General features: G+C 34.1%; 1 protein-coding gene and 1 long non-coding RNA gene across 2 annotated transcripts in view; one reads left to right on the forward strand and one right to left on the reverse strand.

Annotated features, from left to right (window-relative positions):
* LOC126853319 (uncharacterized) overlaps positions 1 to 19,644 on the reverse strand; it is a 75,537-nt gene that overhangs the window by 29,453 nt on the left and 26,440 nt on the right. The gene's annotated exons all lie outside the window — the stretch shown is intronic.
* The window catches only part of LOC126853352 (uncharacterized), a 29,182-nt gene continuing 22,038 nt past the window's right edge, over positions 12,501 to 19,644 (forward strand). The window contains exon 1 of the long non-coding RNA XR_007687946.1: positions 12,501 to 12,598. This is a non-coding gene — a long non-coding RNA (uncharacterized LOC126853352). The remainder of the gene's footprint in view (positions 12,599 to 19,644) is intronic.

The following is a 19,644-nucleotide window of genomic DNA, read 5'->3' on the forward strand; positions in this document are numbered from 1 at the left end:
GCAAAATTTATGCCTTCCTGTGACAAGTATTTGTTTTGCTTCTCGCCTCGGCCTTGGACATATATGTGCAATATGTCATTAAACCCGTTCTCATTCGTTATAAGATAAACGTCAGAAGATACCAATAGAATTTTAGTTCGCGTAAAAGAAAAAAAAATTGCTTGCGCAATAAATAAATTGGACAAAGCTTAGAAAAAACTAATTTAAAAAAAAAAAAAATTTTAATCAATTTAAAACTAATTTCGGCGCGTTCAAGAATCGAGCTTGGAGATTTTTGAACACCTTGTAGACGGAAAGCCATTATACGTATTACGACGTCACGATCGTGACGTCGCGTAGACTTACGCGCCATTTATGACGTCATCTTTGCTTGGAGAGAGAGAGAGAGAAAGCTGAGGATACAACGAGGCGGAAGGAGAGACTCGCGGCGCGGCTCGTGGGTGGACACGAACACGAACGTTTCTAATTACGTGAGTGGGACTAATGAGCCGGACTAATTAATCCGAGCGCGATGCGGTACGTCGCAACGTCGCCGATTGTGCTGTGCATTATCGATCGGATGATTCAGTTCTCGTATAGGACATCATCAGCTTCCGCGGTCGCTGCGGAGCGCCTTGTAATGTAACCGCAATGTCTCGCGTTACATAACGAGCTTAACGATCAGTCCGCGCACGTCCATCTCGATGAAAAAGCGCGATTATTAAGCCGTAATGATGCAAGGCGTCTCATTAAAACCGCATCGCATCGAGATATCCGCTAATGACGAAATCCGAAATATACTTTGCATCAAAAGTCTGAATTAAAAGCGCAATTTATTCAACGAATTTTATATTTTAAATATTTCCCCCCCCCCTTCTCTTTCCTTTAGGATTTTAAATCACTAACCACTATACTGAGGTCTAGAAGATCTTGAAAGATCTTTAATTACCTGAATTAATTTCTAGCGCATAAAATAATGGAATACATTAAGCAAGATATATAAATATTTTATAAATAAAATTACTGCGCATGCATTATGTAATTTCTTAAATCGTACAATTTCTCAGAAAGCCCAAGTGGGCGTGATGCACTGAGAAAATACGTATGCAGGATCTCGACGGAAAAGATCACGATTGCGAGTCGTGGATTTTCGCGTGGGAGGATCGAGATGTGCGCGACACGGTGGCAGTACCGAGAAATCTCGTGATAATAGAATCGTCGTCGGGAGAGCGTAACGTATGCGATAAATTGCGCGGAATAATAGAAAAAAAAGCAGTATAAAAATTTTTTACAGACACACATTGTGTGTCTAAATTTTCAGGCGAAATGTCTGAATTTTCAGATAGAATATCGTCTGAATTTTCCGATAAGTTTTTCTGAACCTTCAAAAAAATAATCCTGACTCAGATTAAGGCAAATCATCTAAAAAATTTGACCGTAATTTCAAATAAAGTGTCTGCAGCTTTTTTTATAGACACACTGTGCCTATAGAAAAGAAATTTTTATTGAACAATTTTCAGACATATTTCAATTTTCCCCGATAAGCTCTTCCGGATCATTAGAAAATCGACACTGACAGATCAAGATAGATTTTCTGAAATTTTCTTGAGAGATTTCTTGAAAATTCAGACGCACTTTCGTCTGAATTTTCAAGAAATCTCTCAAGAAAATTTCAGAAAATCTATCTTGATCTGTCAGTGTCGATTTTCTAATGATCCGGAAGAGCTTATCGGGGAAAATTGAAATATGTCTGAAAATTGTTCAATAAAAATTTCTTTTCTATAGGCACAGTGTGTCTATAAAAAAAGCTGCAGACACTTTATTTGAAATTACGGTCAATTTTTTTTAACAGTGCAGTTCTCCGTGGGTTCTCGATTAGCGCCGAAACGCACGGAAGAAAATCTCTCGAGGCGACGGACGAGTCGAATATGGTCGAGGAGATTCGCGATTCGTGGGCGAACTGGTATCGACCAAGTTCAACATTTCGAGTTTCCATATACAAGCGAAGATCGAGAATCGCCATCCTACGCGTCAATCCTTAAAACGTGTCGATCGTTTAATCTAATGAAAAGATAGCGGCTTGAAGAGAAAAGCTATATAAATAAATAAAGCTATCGTTTTTTGAGCTTGTCACATTTTTATGGTGAAACAAACCATGTCTTTTACTTAGATCCACGCTGACGTAAAAATCAAAGATCGATGAATCCAAAAATTAGATTTCTTTTACTTTATATAAAAAAGGTATTATAGATTTTATTTATAGATTTTATTTTTTTCACGATTTCTTGTTTTTTGAAATTAAAAAAAAAATAAATATAAGAAATATTTTTACACATAATAATTTAAAAATTATTTCTGATAATTATACTTCGCACTTCTCTCTCTCTCTCTCTCTCTCTCTCTCTCTCAGCAATTTTAAAAACAGGTTTTACAGTACTTTTTAGGAGGATTAAACATGATTAATGGAGAGAAGCAGTCAAATATTTCTCTTTGAGAATTGATCGCTGCCAGCGTAACGTTTTTAAACGACTTCGTTTGATCGCAATTGGCCAGGATGTCACAGGCTCGATTTGGAGCGTGATCTAGAAGAGCGAATTTCGCGGAACTAAGATGGCAGACAGGTAGTTTCGGGGCGCGGGGATAATATCTGTGTCGGGTATGAGCCGATTTATAGCGTTCGTAGAATGCGATCCCTTTGGCAGGCGGGACGAGAGAATTCTCGGAGGTGCTGGCGCTAAATCCCGGCCTACATAATAGTCGTGCCAACGGGATCTCCTTCATCAGGCTTCGTCATAAAATATAAGAGGTACACCTTGATAATGTACAATTGTGAGATGTATATTTGTAAAATGATCGCGATCGCACGTTATGAGAATACATTATTCATTGTAATTTAATAGAATCATAAATGTCATCGAATTATCAGTTTTTAACCATCTGTATTTTCTTCTTGAATTCTTCAAAACTTTACGAGATAATTGTAATAAAATTTTAATACATTATTCAAAATATATAAATATAGTTTATTAATAATTATATATACATAATTATTAGTAAATTATATAACTAATTATAATTATAATTATAATTATAATTATATATATTAATCTTATACTTAATAATACTTAATAATTCTATACTTAATAATAATAATTAATCAATAATAATTAATTATTAATCAAATATTTTATATTTTTTGATATTTATTTTTATATTTATATTTATATTTTTTATATTTTTTTTAATTTGAAAAATTAAAATTAAATTTAATAGCTTTACACCTTCGTTGAAAATTTACTGTACATAAGATGTGATCGCGATTTGTGTGTCTCGTTATTAAAAATTTTAATCACGCATATAAAATTTTAATACATTTTTCAAAATATATAAATATAGTTTATTAATAATTACATATACATAATTATTAGTAAATTATATATATTAATCTTATACTTAATAATACTTAATAATCTTATACTTAATAATAATAATATATTAATTTTAATAAAATAAATAATTAATTATTAATAAATATGATTGGAGAAATAAAATTGTTAGTTTTTTTACATATAAATATTTTTTATGAATTGAACAATTTTATTTCATCGAGGATACGTTAGAGATCTAATTGCAATAAAATTACTTCCTTGACAAGATTTCGCTCTTGAGGCGCGCCGCAATCGGCATTTGAAAATCTATTCAACCGGATGTCTCTTACGTAAAGTGTAGCTCGCAAAGTTAACACTTGGCGTGATTGTTTCGTTCGGTCTTGCTTTATTTATATCGTGGAGATATACGGATTCGCGTGTTGTACCGTGTTCGATTAAGAACCCCAGGAAGCAATTACGACGACACGTGCAAGTTTTTTATCGTGTCCGCTTCGCGCGAATCGCCACTTTATACTCGAAAATAAAGTATCCAGAATAATGAGCAGCTCGGCAGACGCTTTTTATGGCGGTATGCATGCGCTACTGATATGTAGATAAACTTTTCCGCGGAGGTGTTCATTATCAAGGTGTTAAATCAATTTCCGCTAAATTAATAACGTATATAAACGCAAAGTTTACAATCGCCCGCGGTACGCCAATGGGCGGAGCTACTTAATATAATTTTGATGGTCGTCGTGTTTGGAAATTTTCCAAACCCGCCCTCGGCATACTCGACATACATGTTTACACACCGTCACTCCCGATTAATCTACGGTTCATCTTCCGCTGAGATAATGCCCGCCGATATTATCGACAATGATAGTATACAAGGGAGATTATCGTAAGCCTCGAGAAAAAAATTTCATCGAATTAATAAAGAGAGACAAGTCGAATCGAGAGTTGTCATCTTGCCCTTATTTACAAATTTATTTGTTATTTTTGCAATGTAGTTCCGAATATTTATTGTTATCTAGATAATAATTTATTGTTATCTAGATAAAGTTATCTAGATAATCATTTAGATGAAGAAATTGCATTATCTTATCTGTATCTAGATAATAATAAGATGTATTATCTACATTTTTGTCTTAGATGAAAAATGCGCCATCTGTCTTAAATTATCTAAGATAATGGTTGCCTTTAGCAGAACTCAGCTCTTAGTAAGTGCTTTATGATTCTTTAATTTTAATATGTTTGATTCTTACATTTAGATCCAACAAAGAATTAAAGGTAAGATCCAATCATATTAAAGAATCACTAAGTACTCAGTATGAAACTATGAAAAATAGTCTTAAAATGTATTGCGTCACAGAAAGATGGAAAAGTATTTAATGAAAAAGTCTATATAAGTAAATATATGTATATTACTTTAGTTGTTACATTTTTTCTTAATCATTTTTTTAAAACATGTTATCTTAATATTAACATGTTATCTTAATGTTATCTTAATATTATCTACATAAAATATTTTTATAATTTCATATAATATTATCTAGATAAACTTTAAATAAATCATCTTTATCTTATCTAAAGTAAAATTATAAATTATGTCTTATCTTATTTTTATCTAGATGATTTCAATATTATCTATGCAAAAGACTGGTAGTTCCGTTGCAACACGAACGTTTCTCGATGCTGCATCGAGATATATGCATTTATATGCATATATACGACAGAATGTTCGGGCGAGGGCGCTCAAATCGCATAATCTCGTAACGCAATTCTTTCGGACGACTAATTCGCCAAAGTCAGCGAATGGCCCCCGCATCGAGGGGTGAATGACGAAAATCAATACGTGCCACGAGACCCCCGTTCGCCGGTTCTGCAAAGTATAGGGCGAGGGTTTCACAGTTGTAAGTGCATCCATTCCAGGAGCGTACCGTCAAACAATTAAAACACCTGAAGTGTTTCAAGAAGAAATTTTTATGAAGATTTTTATGAATTAAAATTTATTTTATTTTATTATCAGATTTTTTCTTTTTATTTACTTAACGCCGGATTATGTATCTCTTTTCTCTTTAAATATTTCAGTATCTGTACTTTTTTAATATAATTTAAAATATAATTCAATGCGAAATCAATAGATTATTATTATAGAGATATAAAAAATAATCGAACCGTAGTACAAAAATACTTCCAATATTTAATTAGAATTTTTATTTAATTAAGATTGAAAATTTTTTACTTTTTTGCATAGAAAAAAATGAAATAATATAATATTACCAAAAAGCTCGAAATAAATAGCAATATCGATAGAATTTTGTGTCCGTCTCTTTTTTAAAATCGCAATTAAAAAGGCGATTTTCAAAAATACAGGAATATATAAATATAATCGCGTGATGTTACGGATATATTGTAGAGATCGCAACGAAAGAAATCGGACCGAATAGTGATTTGGGGAAAAACAGGGAAGTTGAGGAAATGAAAAATTATTATCACGAGGGGAGCAGTAAAACCAGCGTTACGAACCACCGGACTCTCGCTCGAACTTTCCCAAAGGCGACTGCGAATTATTTATGTCGATTCTACGACGAGACATCCAGGGTGGCCGATACGCAGTTACGGACTTGGATAGTACCTCTAGGGGGGCGAGTCGGCGAAGCGTGGCCCCCCGCTGAATAACTCGGGTGGCGCCCCTTCGCTGACATTTCGGCTCGCAGGAAAAAAAAAGTGAAGCGAAGAAATAGTTTGTTTATTTCAAAGAAACGAAAACGAGAGAGATATTGCATAAAAATATGTTTTCCGCATATAATAATTGCATATAAAAAAAATCCGATACTTTTTTAAAATAAAAAAAAAAAACAAATTATTTCTCGTAAAAAAAAGAAAAAAAATTTAAAGATGATAAATTTATTTTTCTCATGAATAAATATGTAAAGATTTAAATTTCATTATAATTAAATGCGATATGCGTGCACCGTGACGCACACACTCGCAGATTAAAGATTCGCGGTGATGATATAGCGATTCGAGTATCGCGATTTTTTTATTTTGTTCGGCAGGGAATGAGATGTTTGCGATGCGTGTGTAAAATTTTTCAAAGAGTTGTAGTGTCTATCATGATGCTGCACTTTATATAAATAAATATCTCCGCTGCGCTCTGTAAATAATTTGCATACTTCGGAGAGAACTCTGGTCGACGAACACAGTCGAAAAATTTGGCTTAAATTTAACTTTTTATTTATATCGAATATCCCAAACAGTTTATACAAATTTTTATATTAATTTAACGTAATATTTTAAATGCTAATTGACATTAACATTTTATTAATATTTCAACACAAAATAAATGCAATAAATGAACTTCAAATAAACTTCATAGTAATTTAAAATAAATTTTTAATGATAAAATTAACTTAGAATGTAGAACTACAGTTTATAATCACTCTCACTTCTATTATAGAGTAAAATCAATATTTTTTTTATAAATTTTCACAATAAATAAATTGTGTTATTAATAATACATGGAATATATTTATTGTGTAAAATTAAAATGTGTATGTTATGTTATTTTTACACTTTTTTTCAGTTGTTTTAATAAATTAACATTTAAATTTAATTAATACAACAGCAATATGTTAAATTAACACATAAGTACGTGTAATATAAATATACATATAAACAACGTGTAACATAAATATAAATATAAATATAAATATTTAACATAAAATATTAAATATAAATATTTAACATAAAATATTAAATATAAATATTTAACATAAAACTTGAATTGCCATTTTTTTTATAAGAAAACATAAATTTTTCCAATTGTGTTTTTGAAAAAGCATCTGGTATATATTTTTTGATCCTAAATTATATTTTTAGCTATAAAAAATAATACAGCAAATAACTTCTTAAAGTCTCGATCTTTGAAGTGACATGGAACAAAAAAGTAAACAAACGCAATAATAAATTTGTATACTCGCGCACAAATCCGAAACGTCAAGATATTCGATAGTGCGTTGAGAAATAGAAAAAGACGTACGCAAAAATTCGTAGAAAAAGGATAAAGTACAAGCGAATAAATTGCACATCGAGGAGGAAACTGTGTAAGAAACATCGTAGAACGATCGTCGCAGCACGCTCGTTGATATTCCACGCGTTCGTACGATGCCGCGTTATTCCCGCTCGTGCACGTCGGTTGAATAAAAAGAAGGTAGAACGATTCGACTTGTTTTGCACTCTATTGTCGTCCTATGCCGCACATACAACGCAATTCACGTACAATTTAACGCTGCGAAAATAATTCTTTTTTTTATTTTCTTAATAATATTTACTATTATATATATATATATATATATATATATATATATATATATATATATATATATGTATGTATGTATGTGTGTGTGTGTGTGTTCACAAAAAGTATACATATATTATTTATTATTATATGAATTATTTAATACATATATTTATGTATTATATATACAAAGTGTCCGGCGTCAATCGCATCACCCGTCGTGTGCAGATAGAGCAAATAAAACTAAGAAGAAAAGTCCTGTACTATTTTTTTCGATAACGCTCAATAAAAGAGTTATTATTGAGTGAAGTCTGGCAATTCAGAGCCGACCTTTAGCTGGACGCACGTCAATGAGCCGCGCGCCTGTCATGTGTGCGTGAGCGCTCAGCTGTCAACAGCGCCTCACTGACGTGCGCCTGGCTAAAGATCGGCGATGATTGGCCAGACTTTATTCAATAATAACTCTCTTATTAAGCGTTATAGAAAAAAATGATACAGGACTTTTCTCCTCAGTTTTATCTGCTCTACCTGCGTACGACGGGTGAGGCGACTGACACCGGACACCCTGTGTGTGCGTGTGTGTGTGTGTGTGTGTATAATATATTATTTAAAAAAATCTCTTAATTTATATAAATTAAGTATATACAATATTATTAAAATATATACTTTATATATGAATATTTGACTAACATAATATCATTTTAAGAACAAAAAGATAATAATATAAACACGTTTTATTTTTACTACGATATTAAATATTGCGGTTGCGCGCGTTCCTTTACAAACAGTTTTGTTGAAGAGTAATAATTTACTGCCGCGGAATGCAATGTATTCTCGCGCTTGTCCTGTGCATTCGCAATGTGCATCGTGTTAACAAGACATAAGTATCCAAAAGGCGGCCCTGACCGAAAGAGAGAGAGAGAGAGAGAGAGAGAGAGAGAGAGATGCAAAGTTCGCGGGGCTCCGTCCCGCATTTGATATTCCGCACGTGCGCTCGATCTCGCCGCACCGCGTTATTTCAGCCGGAATCGTGCATCGCCTTATTGCTCGAAACGTGCTCTATGAACGCGTTGTCCGATAACGCGTGCTGCCACGCACGTCGCCGTTTTACTTTGTATCTTGCAGAGGAGAAGTGTCTCTCTCTTCGTACGTCTTTCTCGGGCTTCGATCGACCTTCGTTCCGCGTCTTCTGTTTTGTTATTAATTCCGTCGCGCGTTGAGAGAAGCGTGTCGTATCTGGAACCTAACCGGTTTCAAATTTATGTCTATGTGTACGATCTCTCAATTTCATATTCATGAACGGTTCATCAAAGTAAAATCGAAAAATCAGAGAAGGAGAATCGACAAATATCTCTGTTTCATTCTACGAATTGAGAAAGTGTGCAATTCTTAAATATTTATAATTCCCTCGGTTTTCCTCTAATTTCAACATACACTTAGACAAAATATAATTAAATATGAGATACTGATTGGAAAAAAATATATACTTTTTCAATTAAATTTTTTTTTTTTCATAACAATAATTAGCAAATCTGATTCTCATCAATTGTGCGAACCATCCATTGGAAAAATTAACGAGGATATGTTCGGAGAGAAATGTCTCTCTATCTCTCTTTCTCGTTCGTCGAGGAGAAAACGATTAAGATTGATTGCTGCCACGATGTTGCGTTTAAGAAGGATCGCGGGAAGGAATGATCGAGGATTGAAAGACGAGCATTGAAATTCTCAACCACACGCTTCTCACACGTGGGTGTCGGGCCCGAAATTGATGTACATATATTAATGATGCCGATAGCACATATAGGGATCCCCGTCTCGACCCCTGAGACCCGAATCCTTTGTTGCAGGTTTCGATGCGAGGGGAAGTGAAGGAGAAAATATGCCGGGTTTGGACGCTCTTTTGACGCGTTTCTCTCTCTACTTCTCTCTCTTTTTCTAGGCTTGTCAAACGGTGACCTTCGCCGCGCGGCGATAAACCGACCGGTTGCGTAGGAAGCTCTATAATTATCGTGATTATTTTTCTCTCGTGTCTACAACACGTACTAACGTTTATTGGCTCATGTCATTCCGTTTTCATTAGATCTGCAGTGGAAATTGCGCGAATATCCGATGTACTTTTAGGTTAGTTTTAGAACGGTAGTCAAAACGATGCGATCTATATTTGTACTAAAAATTTCATAAAATAAGATATTAAAGTATCACACGATATTCAACTAAGTCTGCGAAGAAACCTTCGTAAAGTTTATACATTATCGAGCTCGAGGTTCTTAGTTCATATTGATTTCTCGGTCACCCTATAGATAACGAAGCCCGGCTCGAGCAGGCACCGCCATGGGGGTCAGCACGCGACCAGCTGTCTCTTCAACAGGGGTTACGTCGGACACCATGAAAAAAAGGCTGACAGCAGGGGTGAGGCTGTTTAATGAAGGCACCATGGTGGCGTGAGGTCAATACACTCTAAAGCTCTCTCTCTCTCTCTCTCTCTCTCTCTCTCTCTCTCTCTCTCTCTCTCTCAGTCTCTCCGGCACTTGACTCGAAATTTTTCGGCTCTAAATTAGACGACGGTTCGAATTCAATCCGATTCAAAGACCTCATCGTATTATTGAAACACGAAAATTATGTGACCCTTCATTTAAAAATCTAATAGTTTTAGGACGACTTTAAATCGATCAATTTGAAAACTTTACGATAAGCTGTCATCGCGACTGATGTCACGCGATATCGTATCTTTAAAAATGGACGATCCGCATTTATATATCGCGCTGATAGGTCTTACGCTGATTGTTTATTCAAAATGAAACGAGATTTGTTTACACAAGAGCGATTAATATTGTAGGGTGGGAGGGATACGAGAAAGTCTCGTCGCGTGTACATTACGGTCATTATTAATAGCCACACGTGATTCTATATCGATGCTATTTTCAGAAAATATAATCGGTTATTCGACGATGGCAAGGTCGATTTTTCTCGTTCGACCTTGCGCTTTTATCATCGCTAAGCACGAAATCCGGTGACCGCCAATAATGGCCAATAGCTAAAATGGGAGGCCTTCTACGAATTCTATGCGTATGCATCGGTGTGATTGTAACGACCCGACGGTAATTCTGCCTCATTAACGCTCGGTTTAAGTACCTTTAAGTGGCCGCACAACAAAACGAAATAAGATAACAGCGCTAGGATAGTTGACAATAGTTGACAGGATCACAAAAGAATATTATGTCTTCTAAAATAAAAGTTAAGAAAACAAAAGAAAATGACAAATATATATGAACTTCCGAGAAACCAAACTCCATCAGTTCCACTTTTTATACTCTATTAAATGGAACCATTGTATTATCACTGATAAGCAGTAGCTTCAGTATTATAAATATAATACTTCAAACAGTGACATTTATTGAGAAGAATTAATTAGTGATAGTGACTAATTTTTCAGAGAAGCATAATCAGTAAAACAAGACAAAGAAGGATAAGTATTCTCCTTTAATCAGCAGCACAAACTGATTCAGTTCAAGAGAATAAATTTCTTAATTTTAATACCAAAACGTAAGACCTGAGTTCTTTTATTGAAATTAAAAAATTTGCAAAAAATGAAATTGTCTTTGAAAGTCTAATAAAAAATCATTATTATTTCTGAACATTTGCATAGCCGCGCGCGAAACTTACCCTATCACAGCGCGGTCTCACCCTTTACACAGGCCTCTTACGTAATTCCGGTGGACGTGGTGGAGGGATGTGTGGTATACCGCTTAAAAATAAGCCGATGAATAAGACTCGCTACACACGATTTCCGCGGTGTCAACAGAAGGGATTTATTGTGGACGCGTTGCTTTTCGAGGAAAGTCTGGTGACATAACATTATGCAATTGGACGTTAATACCAAATTGCAAATTCTACGATTCTTGGAAAGCATGGCGTTAAGAAATAATTGCGGAAAAAATTTTCGTCCATTAAGACGGAATGGAAAAATTGCGAATTTATTTATTAAATAATATTGGTAAAAGATATATCGCGTTGCTGCGTTCTTTATACATGCAGCATTATATTCTGCAAGTGCAAATTCGATTTTCTGCATTAAAAAAAAATGTACTAAATCCAAACAATTTTTTTTTTTTATTAAAAAGAATTGTTTATTTAAATACTTGCAAAGAAGTTAATTATTTTAATTAAGCAGCAAATATTATATATTTGAATTAGTAAAATATAAAATAAAAGCAAAGTATGATTTCATTTGGAAATAGAATTATATTAAATTTTTTATCTTTATTATATTAAATTACATTTTTTAAGTATTTTTAAATTATTAGCTGCTTGTTTCAAAAATACAAATTTTCTTTATTTTACTAAATAATTTTTCACCTTCAAATAAATATCTTTTATATTAAAATTTTAAATAATTTATTTTAACAATTATAATTTTTATCATATGCAAATAATAATTTATTTAATAATAAAACATTTTTGAAAACAAAGTATACATTTAATTTATTTAATTAAAAAGAATCAAAATAAAGAAAATGTTTTTATTTGATTAGAAAAAAGAAATTATTTTTAATGCGTAAAAAGATTCGTAAGAGGGTCGACCCACGTGTTATCGAGATAATGAAACTTGGGACTGGAGACACTATTCCGCGAGAGTCGGGAAGAAAAAAGCGACAAAAAGTACGATCGTTGGCGAGAAAACGACGAGAAGCGAAGGAAGAACACGCGGGTACCGCCCACACACACATACACAGACGCGGCTCTCAGCTTCTTTCGACGTTTCTGTTTGCCTGTGCCTGCGAACCATAAAATCGCTAACGCCTCGCAAACTTTCGTCCACATGCTTCTCGAGAGTTATTCGTGGAAAAACATCCCGCGAAGTCGCGTTTCCCGAGATCGTTTTCGGTAGACACTGAATAATGAATTAAATTTAATCAAGAATGGATCGCAAGAGATATACACTTGGCGGGTAAGTCAATAACATAAGCCGAATTTTTTCCAAAACATTTTATTCGATCAAAATTTATAATTTATTTCTAATATTATATTTATTAATATGTCATTTATATTTATTAATTTATTTAACGAATTCGCCATTAAGAGGAAGTCCGATAGTTTTGGGACACCCTGTATAGTTTCCACTAAAACCTAAGCATTTTTGTCACCGAATTGGCAGTTCTTTTATTTGCGTGTCATAAAAAATAGTGGGACGTGTTTAAAGTCGATTGCGTACAAATTTTTCCGTGCACAATTAGCTGTAGATACGTTCCACCATTAAAAAAAAAATGACTTGGGTGTGCGTTAAAAATATTTTGCTCGAGTAAAATGTTTTGGAAAAAGTTCGATTTATATTTGTCTTGTCCACGTATTTGTCAGGCAATTATCTAAAATTCTTTCTGCGCGCATTCGTGCGTGACGAATATGTAATATGTAAGAATCTTACTTAGACATTAAAGAGCAGCGCAAAAAAGACGTAAGGCGACGAAATGAAAATTTATTCCGCCTCATTTTGTTATTGCGCCGTAACGTTAATTCTTCGCTTCGCGAGGTATAATGCGTAGTTACGTATCCCGTGTGCTCTTCGCGCATTCAAGCGATGACTAAAATGATTGATCGGAAATATCGCGATATACGTTGCAGATTAGTGAAGATGAATCTGTCTACCCAATGTCCCATCAGCGCACTTAGTTCCATATATAGCGCTTATGCAATGCTTCGGCGGCAATGCGAGAGCCTTAAATAAGTTCTCCTCGCGAATGTAATAATACTCCTCTCGCGAAGAGAACTTGAAAACAAATCTCTCTCTCGTGCGTCCTCCTACGCGCTCCTTAACGATAGTATTGATAGCGAAAAGAAGGATTCGAGAGGCAACAATGGACCACTTTCACCATTGTCCCGAGTCACCATTATCGCCGTTGCACAAACATACGCCTTTTCAAACTTTTGACAATACATTGTGTCCTGAAGGTAATGCACGAGTTCCAATATATGTTAATAAACACACAGCCGAAGATAGAAATTTATCAGTGTATAATGAAAAAGATTATGGAAAATTAATTATCACATTAAAAATATTTGTAACATTCATTTAACATAAATTACGATACATATTTTTTCTTTTTTTTTAAACATGCTATCCAGCAATATTATCATTCATTGAATCTCCTGATTTGTTGGAGCACATCAATCTACATATTTCTGATAAATCACTTAATTGGACATAATCAATTATTTTTTGTCGAATCCCATTTTCGATGGAAAATATGTATAAGCCATTGAACCGTATTTGCTCGTTGGCAAATCATTTTTCGGCCTATATTGACTTCTTTCACGTGAATCCAAATTCAGTTAAAAGAACTCTTTCTTGATACTTACAGAGTATAATATATAATATCTTATTTGAATATTTACCTTATTTAATTACTTTATTTAATTATGTCATTATTCTTAAGTTGTGATTTTCTATTTTTATTTTTTTTTTGTTTAACATTATATTAATCTGATGTCTATTTTTACTGTCTGTATTAAAGAATTTTCTTGTTGGATTTAATTAATTAATTAAATTAAATAATTATAATTAATTAAATTTAATTAATTAATTAAATAATTAATACAATAATTTCCTTTAATAATTTTAGATAATTAATATTAATTATATAAATAATAAATATTAATATATATAAATAATTATTATTAATTATAAATAACTTTTAAATAATTAATATTAATTAATTAATAATTAATTAATTAATACAATAATTTTCTTTAATTTTTTAAATAATTTAAAAAATCATTCTATAAAATGTGGCCTTTTCAATTTCAATATTTCGTCTTCACATTCTCTTAAAAAAGTATAAATTATAGAAATCAACAAAATAAAAATAGAAATTTAGAGTTTCGGGTGTTAATAATTCTCGGAAGATTCGATGATATTACTTTAATACGCACGTTAGGGTGAGCCGTTTCTTCCTTAAGAGTCGAGAACACCTTCGCGCGCGATGTGTAGCGAATAGCCTTCGCATAATGCGTAATAGGAATGGTGCGCGTTCACATGAAAAGCGACGCGACATGTGGATACGAAACGGTGACCCTGTCTCACTGACCCTTTTAGCCGGAGAGCCTTCGCATCGTGTCTCTCGTAAACATTGGATTCGATGTTGCAATCTCAGCGGCAGCCTCACGGCCGCTCTCGTCCTTTTCTTTCTTTAACCCGGCGCGTTGTAAGCGAGACATGATGCTTAGCGCGACTAAAAAGCGATTAAAAATAGACGTCTAGCGAAATAACAATCGCCGCGGCAGATCGCATCCTTACGTTATCGCTATTAATTTCGCTAGTAAAACTATTATTGAGATCGGTATCACACTCCATAGAGTATTGCTTTTTTTATCTACAAATCCTTTTTTCAATTTTAAATTTTTCCATCAGGATGCCAATTATCATCAATTAGCATCAACAGTTCTGCAATGTATGAAGAGCAAAGAAATATTAAAACTTAATTTTTATATTAAATACATAAGATGTAATATCATCTATAAATTATTATATTATTATTTGAGTTTTAGATTCTCTTCTTTCTCTCTCTCTTTCTTTCAAAAGTGTAAATATATCCATTGTATCACTCTTCAGATCATTTGTCACATATCTTCAACTGAAGATATATCGCTTCTCTCTTGAGATTTGAGTCTTCAATTATTATAATATTATTTGAGTTTTAGATTCTCTTTTTTCTCTCTCTTTTTCTTTCAAAAGTATAAATATATCCATTGTATCACTTTTATCTTCAGATCATTTGTCATATATCTTCAACTGAAGATATATCGCTTCTCTCTTGAGATTTGAGTCTTCAATTATAGAACGTTAATTCTTCATTAATGTAGCTAGCTATTTTAGCTTTATTTATCTGTCAATTACGTGGTCGAAAGTCACAAGCATGGAAGAAGAAGCGTTGTTCGCGGTGGATCGACGATCCCTTTGACGAAAGGGGAGAGAAAGAGGTGACAGCGGAGTGACAAGAGAGAAGACATCGGGCAAAACCCTTCGGGTTTCGAGGGTTTCGGAAATTCGGCACCGCGCCAATTTTCCAAAGCGGAACGGTGACTAAGTCCTCGCTGCGTACACGGCCAATCGCGGTCCAAGTATAATTTTAGCACTGCCAATCGCGTGCCACCTGCCTCGTGGATTGCCCGACGTCACACTGTGCTCTCTCTTCTGCTCTCTCTCTCTCTCTCTCTCTCTCTCTCTCTCTCTCTCTCTCTCTCTCTCTCATATCTCTCTCTCTCTGCTCTCTCTCTCTCTCTCTCTCTCTCTCTCTCTCTCTCTCTCTCTCTCTCTCTCTCTCTCTCTCTCTCTCTCTCTCTCTCTCTCTCTCTCTCTCTTTCGCGATTCTCCATCTGCGTTATTCCTATCTCCTCCTTTTCTTCTTCCGTTGAAAAAGCGCCAAAACACCGTGTCCCATCGTTTGCTGCTTTATTGCACGCTGTCAGATTGAGTATTAAAACACTTTTATCTTCCAATATCTGGAAATGCGAGAAGATTGCATAATGCAAAACGTGCCACGGGTGACTTTCAAACTAATCGGATTCGATGATCGATTGGACGTGGCTAAGCGAGAAGCGAAACTGGCTATTATAACACAAAGTGGAATTGAATCCGGTCGATAAATGCAATACGTAATTATCATAGTTTGCATAGTTATGATAATCTCGCTTTGAATTGTCATCAATTTCCCGGTTATAAGTTAGATGGTTAAAAGATTTCGAGATATCAAAATAAGTGATGCCAAATAATATTTTTCGCCCAAGAATAAAAAATAAACGATATTTTCAAGTCATATAAAATTAAAATACACATAATTAAATTATTATTTGAATTATATTTTTTATATTTGAATTATATTATTTTGATAATTAATTAAATTAAATTAAATTAAAAATTAATTAAATAAAAATAAAATTAAAATTAAAATTAATTAAATAAAAAATAAAAAATAAAATTAATTAAATAAAAAATTAAAAATAAAATTAATAAAGTTTAAAGTAATTAAAAATTAATTAATCAAATTATTATTAATTATATTATTTAGGTAATCTTATCCGCGATATAAGGTTTTCGAGCATGAAAGAGAAGCACGCCGTCGCAAGAAGTAAAGGGTAATAATATTGATCGGCCGATTTTATCATTCCTTTCCCCCGGCAGCCAATCGATCTGTCTCTATTAATCTCGAGCACCTGGTGTAGCGTGGGTGCTAGCCATGACCCTCCATACCCGACTGTTCACATCAGTGATCGCTTTCAGAGACCAAAACGATTCTAATACTCGTTCGAAAAGCGTTCTAAAAAATCATTGACCTATTTAAAGCTCAATAGTTCAAAATCAATCTTTCAATTCATTCAATATGAAAAAAAAAATCTCAATGTTTAATATAAATTGAACAGTCGGCCATTTTTCAATGTCAAAATAAAGAGAATAAGCCACACTTATTTTTAATTACTTTTTCGTTTAATTATTGTTAGTCGATATTATTATTTTAAATAAATCTCTAATTCATATTAAATATTTTTTATGCTTATTTGTTTGTATTTGATTTCAAAATAAATATTAATATATATACACTATTTACAAATTACAAAAATCTAAATCATGAAATGTAACAAAAATTTATCTTAGATATTTATTTGCATACTCTGTGCATAATAAAATTATAAAATGCATCCTTTAATGTTTTCCTTATAAGACAGATAAATATCTTCAAATGCAGACGTATATCATAAATATTTAGGCTGCATAGATGGCAGCGACTCTCTGTTTTACTACGACGATTCTCTCAACAAATAAACCGAGCTCGGTGACAGATTCGTTTAGCGTCGGAACGCAAAGTCGCTAGCACAGACGTCTCTCATGTTTAGATAAATGTTCGTGAATCTCAACGCGATTTTTTTTTCGCCAATGGAATCCATTATCTATTATCCATGAAGAAAGCGTAGACATACCATATTTTCGCAATCTTTGCACGACAGCAAATATAATCTTCATTCTTTTTAGCAACGAAAAATCATGGAACTTCTTTTACTCTGAAACTTCTAATAAATGACAATGAACTTTCAGTAATAATATATGATAATAATCATGCGATAAAGATGCAGAAAATGAAAATAAATATAATTTGTCTCACGTCGAAGGATATAAATGTGCGAATTAAGAAATTAACTTTTCTGATGTTTTATTATTTTATAATCTTTCTGATAAAAATAATTTGTGAATTCTTTAAATTAAATTATCATAAATAAAATTATTTATCGATTTATCCTTACGAGATATATGAAATCAAAAGCAATCACGAGGCTTCAAAATCGAAGTGTCGAATGATTGACAGTCCTTTTAAAGAAGTATTTTAAATGCTAGTCGTACACGTGATTACGCGAAGAAGGACAAAATACCCCCTCCCCCCCCCATAACTAGGCAAGACTGTGTACATTAAACAATGCTTCGTTTTATTGCCACGGAAACGGTTCATTGTCGTCACGACTCGGCAAGCAAGGCTCTCCTCTTTCCCTCTTCTGTGTCTCTCTCTCTCTCTCTTTCTCTCTCTCTCTCTTTTCCTCTATCTCTATCTTTCTCAGTCGCTATTCTAGAGGGATAACGAATTTACTGTAAAACTGTTCCCGGCAAGACAAATGGATCCTGCTTGTTGAAATTACAATATGAATCGCTCGCCCACCTCTTCGAGGAGGATCAGTGAGAAAAGAGGAGCAGGGGGAAGGGGAGAGGAGGGAGGGGAGAACGCTCATTTCTGGCTTCTTAAGCAACACGCAGCCTTTACCTATTCACAAACACCGTATATACAACGAGCTATTCGACGGGGCTATATCTGAATAAATTTATGGGGAAAAGTCGGCGTGTGTTACGTTACTATATATACGTGGCAGAAACAAATGTCGCGGGCCCGCGCTCATTGCTCGGGGTGGATCCCTGCCTGTGTTGTGAGCTGAGAGCGTGAAATCCGTAGCATCCGTTTTATTCAACGCAACAGGATTTCGAGGCACCTTATATAGGCTTCACTCGCGCACTCGGCCACGTTCATTAAAGAATATATACGCTCTATTGCGATTCACATCGAATTACATTGTGATGAAAACAAATCAAACAAATTAGAGTCGCGACTTACTCCATTTTTTGCAATCCCCTCCCCTCCCCTCCCTCCCCTCCCCCTCCTCCTCCCCCTCTCTCTCTCTCTCACTCTCCCTTATATATTTGTATAAACATTTTTATTATTTATCAAATTTTTTTACATTATTATTTTACATGCAATCTCGTTTACATTACTTTACTCTCTCTCTCTCTCTCTCCTATATTTATATAAAAAATTTTATAATTTATAAAATTTTTTTACTGTTTACATTATTTTACACGCAATCTTGTTTACATTATTTTACACGCAATGCTGCGATCTATCAAAAATTAAAATCCGCCGACTGCCTTTGCCCACGTGAAAGGAGGAATGTATAGGTAAAGTAACACACTTGGCTGGATGTAAATTAATGTGAACTTATACTAACGGCGTGATCCTTCGCTCCAAGGATCTAAGAGAACGGTTCGCGGTTTCGAAAGAATCATATTGAAGATATGGCTATTGGTTTGTTGGCGAAATTTACGAACGGTACATCCGTTTCCCCCCGCCCACTCTCTTCCTCGCCTTTTACGCGTGTACGCAAACAAACCCACGTAATGCGATTAATTCGGCGACGTAGGTCGAAGATCGTGTACGGCTTCGGTCGTTAAATGCTAAGGTAGAGAATCCGGGTGGGCCTCGCCATTTTTATCCAACGGGTTCGACGGACCCCCGCGCGTTCTTTTTCACGCGTATTAATCAGTCAAGTGACATAAGGCGATTATCTACCGCGGTGGAACGACGATCCTGCACGGCGAGCGTCTTCCAACAATTGTTCCCGGAAATAATCTATGTTGTAATGGCGCGTATCCTATATTTATAAAACGTATTTGTACCCATAAAAAAC

Source organism: Cataglyphis hispanica, chromosome 12, assembly GCF_021464435.1.
Source record: "Cataglyphis hispanica isolate Lineage 1 chromosome 12, ULB_Chis1_1.0, whole genome shotgun sequence".
Lineage (NCBI taxonomy): Eukaryota > Metazoa > Arthropoda > Insecta > Hymenoptera > Formicidae > Cataglyphis > Cataglyphis hispanica.